The following is a 4,809-nucleotide window of genomic DNA, read 5'->3' on the forward strand; positions in this document are numbered from 1 at the left end:
CAACAATGCAGTGGGGTTCCCTTTTGGCCACATCCCCTCCAACATCTGTTGTTATTAGATTTTTGATTATGGCTATTCTAACAGGAGTGAGGTGGAATCTCAATATTGTCTTGATAGAAAAAATGGCAGTGAAGACCAGACTATAGTGTGCTACATATTCCTTAGATTAAATGAGACAAAGCTGGTAATACATGCATACAGGAAACATAAAATGATGCCAGATTCTCTCTTTTCAATTTCTGGCTGTATAACTTGCTGAATGTGCAGAGCAGTTATTAATACAAGGGGGCATGTTTTCCTAGTGTCCAGATCTAGAGATAAGAAATTTACAACTTTGGGGGGGGGAAGGGATGGGGGGGATGGGAAGGGATAGGAAGGGGAAACAAAGGAGAAACAATGCTTGATAAAAAATGCACTCATCATCTTGCCCATGTAATTGTAACACCTCTGTACAGTATTTTCACAATTAAAAAAAAGAAACTATAATTTAATTAAAAAAGAAATTTACATCAAAGGTAGATCTGGAGAGCCATATTATTATCATTTTTGAGCAAAGCAACTATTTCTCCAGAAATTATTCTTGGGATGCTTATATAGAAGTTATTAATTGCTGGGCACCCATGGCTCTTACCTGTAATATTTCTTTTATGGCTAGAGAAGTTAAGCATTTTTTCATGTGTCTGCTGCCTGTTCTTATGTTCTCTTCAGAGAAGTTTCCCTTTAAGTCTTCAGCCCTCTTATTTATTGGGCAGTTGTTTCTTTGAGGATTTGTTGTTGGGGGATTTAGTTTTTTGAATTCTAAGTATATTTTAGATATGAGACCCTTGTCTGTTGTATGGCTAATGAAAGTCTTCTCCCAATCCATGAGTTTTCTATTGATCTTGCTATGTCCTTTGCCATGAAGAAACTCTATAGTTTCATGCAATCCTATTTGTCCACCCTTTCTTTGATTTGTTGTGTTTCTGGGTGTCTGTTAAGAAAATTTCTGCCTGTGCCAAGGAGCCCTAGATTTTATCCTATTCCTTCCCATGTTTTCAGGGAGTTTGTTTTAATTTAAAGGTCTTTGATCCATTTGGAGTTAATTCTGGTGCAGGGTGATATGTATGGATCTAGTTTTAGTTTTCAACAAGTGTTTAACTAGTTTTCACAGCACCATTTACTGAAAAGACTATCTTTCTTTCATTCTATTTCTTTAGTTCCCTTGTCAAAGATTAGGTGGCTATAGGGTTGTGGGTTCTTTTCTGGGTCTTCAGCCCTATACCATTGGTCCTCAGGTCTGTTCTATGCCAGTACCAAGCTGTTTTTTTTTATTACTATGGCTTGTAGAATAGTTTGAAATTTGGAATTGATATTCCTCCAGCACTGTTCTTTCCACTAAGGATTGTTTTTACTATTCAGGGTCTTTTGTTGTTCCGTATGAATTTTTGGATTGCTTCTTACATTTCATTGAAAAATGAGGTTGGGATATTGATAGGTATCACATTGAATTTGTAGATAGCCTTGGGCAGTATTGCCATCTTCAGGATGTTAATCCTCCCAATACAGGAACATGGGAGGTTTTTTCACTTGCTTAGTTCTGCTTTAATTTCCTTTTTCAGGTTTTTAAAGTTTTTGTCATAGAAGCCCTTCACCTCTTTTGTTAAGTTAACTCCCAAGTATTTTGTGGGTCACAATAATCAATAAGAAATTAATATCTTAGAGTTCAAATGGGACTCAGAGTTATTCTCTGAGAAAAGATTTAGAAACTGAAATTACCATGCATTTAATCAAAAGGTGATTCATAGTTTCAGAACTATGCTATTATTATTCCTTCTTCTGGCATTAGGACTGTTTTAGTAACCAAAATGTTTCCATGGAAGACAAATAATTTGAAAACTTTAACTTATTGGAATACACAAATTATGTAAGCACACTATACTTAAGCATCATTAATAGCATATATAATAGTATTGTGATCAATGGGTTGAGGGAACAGTGGAAGAAAAATACTTTCTTTTTTTCCTAATAAAAAGTGAAATATCTATATGTAGAGGCTATTCAATTTAATGTATCAGTAGAGAAGAAAGAAATATTATCATTACTGTGAACGTTCCACATCCAAATAAAATGCACAAGCATACGTATTAAAATCTATGTAAACCTGACATTATATATATATATATATATATATATATATATATATATATATATGCAATTGGTATTTGCCTACAATATCAGACAAGAAGAATCACTGATTATGGTTTGAGTCCAGCCCAGGGGAAAAGCTGGGAAAACTCCATCCCAACAACAAGCCAAACGTGGTAGTAAACATGTGTATACCAAGAGTAAAAGAGATATAGGTAGGAGGATCACAGACTGAGACTGGCCTTTGACAAAATAACTAGAGAGCTGGGAAGGTGGCTCAGTGGTAGAGCACTTGCCTTTCATGCTTGAGGCCCTGTGTTCAATTCCTCAGCACCACAAAAGCAGAAAAAAACAAGCTGGAAGTGGCGCTGTGGCTCAAGTGGTATTGTGCTCGCCTTGAGCTGAAGAGCTGAGGGACAGCGCCCAGGCCCAGAGTTCAGGCCCCATGACTGGACCCACCCAAAAAAATAACTAGAGAAAAAAACACTGAAGCATGGCCCGAATGGAAGAGCACTTACCTAGCAGGTGCAATTCCAAGTTCAAGTACCAATCTGACAAACTATGAAAATACCCATATTAGCAGATATGTGATTGTGATTCCTAGAAATTGTATTATTTATCCATACACACTACCTTTAAACACTCATGATTATTTGTTTATACTTTACATTTCTTTAATATAAAGGTTGAGCCAGGTGCCAGTGGCTCATACCTGTAATCCTAGCTCTTTAGAGGCTAAGATCTGAGGATCATGATCTGAAGGCCAGGGCAGGAAAGAAAGTCCATGAGACTTTTTTTTCCCCCTGAACTCTGGGCCTGGGCACTGTCCCTCAGCTCTTCAGCTCAAGGCTAGAGCTCTACCACTTGAGCCACAGTGCCACTTCCGGCTTTTTTTCTTTTTTGCTTATGTGGTGCTGAGGAATCGAACTCGGCCTCAGGCATGCAAGGCAAGCGCTCTACCACTGAGCCACTTTCCCAGCCCCTCCATGGGACTCTTATCTCAAGTAACTATTCAGAAAAGGCCACAAGTGGGGCTTTGTCTCAAATGGTAGAGTGCTATCCTTAAGCAAAAAGAGGGTCAGAGACAATGTCCAGGCCCTGCATCAAGTGTCAGGACAGGAAAAAAAAAAAATATATATATATATATATATTTATATATACATATATGCACACACACATATATATGCACACAAATATATATATATGCACATATGTGTCTTGTAAATGTATATACATATATAAATGTATATATATATGCAAACATATACATTTATATATTTTATATGTATAAAGGCTGGAAAGTTGACTCAGCCTGGTGGCTCATTTCTAAAATGCCAGATGTATAGGAGGTGTAACTAAAAGGATACTGAGGTTTATTTGGCTCCAGAAACTATATAAATGTTTCCACTTACCTGTCTCGAGAGATAATGATTTCATCAAAGGCTTTTTTTTTTTTTTTTTTTTTTTTTTTAGAGGAAAAGATTTTGCCAGCAGAGCTGACAAGGTTAAGTTCTCATGAGGAAAGGGAGAAAATGTCACCATCAGGCTCCTTGGAGGCCCCTTTCATATCATCTGGGTGGGGATGGGGGCTGGAAGTGGGAGGTGCCTCACCTACTGCCCAGGCACTGCCATCAAGGGCAGAACACTTTCCTTGTAAGTATAAATACTTTCTAAACAGTGCTTTTTCTTCTTCCTTTCTTCATTTCTTCTTTCTTTCTTTCCTTCTTTTTTTCTTTCTAATTATTAATTTTTTATTGTGAAATTACTGTACAGAGGGGTTACAATTACATGAGCAAGGTAATGAGTTCGTGTCTTATCATGCAGTGTTGCCTCCTCCTTTGTTTCCCCTTACCATCCCTACCCTCCCTTCTTCCCCCCTCCTCCTCCCAAAGCATATAAAGTTACTCCTAGTAAAACCAATAAAGAAACAAGTAAAAGTATATTCAGTTTTTCAAAAATATATCTCAGGACAGATAGAAGAGTATACAATGTATTTTATTTTCATTTTATTTCATCTTAAAACATTTTTGCTGGGCTGGGAAGGTGGCTCAGTGGTACAATGCTTGCCTTGCATGCATGGGGCCTTGGGTTGGATTCGTCAGCACACATAAGCAGAAAAGGCCGGAAGTGGCTCAAGTGGTAGAGTGCTAACCTTGAGCTGAAGAGCTCAGGGACAGCACCCAGGCCCAGAGTTCAGGCCCACGACCAAAAACAAAACAAAACAATAAAAACAAAACAAAAAAATTGACTTCTATTTTCAAAAGATTAAATTGTCTCTCTCCTAACTCCTTAGACTTCCAGGTTTGTATCCCCAACAGCTCTTCCTTGTATTTTCACTTTCTCAGTTTCCTCAGAGGTTTCATCTTTCATCTTCTATTATTTTGTTAAACAAGTTTATTCATTCACCATATTTTCCCATGCTAATGCAAGCTCTGTGCAAAACGTGCACACTTGTACTCTGTTGCACACTTGTAGCATGTGGTTATTGTAGACTTAAATACTTTCCATGGGAAATTGGGAATATGGAGTGAGAAGAGAAAAATCAAGGCAAAGTTTAAAGAGGGAGTAAGGGAATTCAACCCATTAACAGCAAGTGAACTGTCAGATCCTAATGACTTACATCAGGCTTCCCTCCCTCCAAAGCTGAAGGCCTTTCACTGGAAGCAGGACTCAATGGGAGCATGC

Source organism: Dipodomys merriami, unplaced genomic scaffold, assembly GCF_024711535.1.
Source record: "Dipodomys merriami isolate MVZ:Mamm:240054 unplaced genomic scaffold, mDipMer1.0.p SCAF_1, whole genome shotgun sequence".
NCBI lineage: Eukaryota > Metazoa > Chordata > Mammalia > Rodentia > Heteromyidae > Dipodomys > Dipodomys merriami.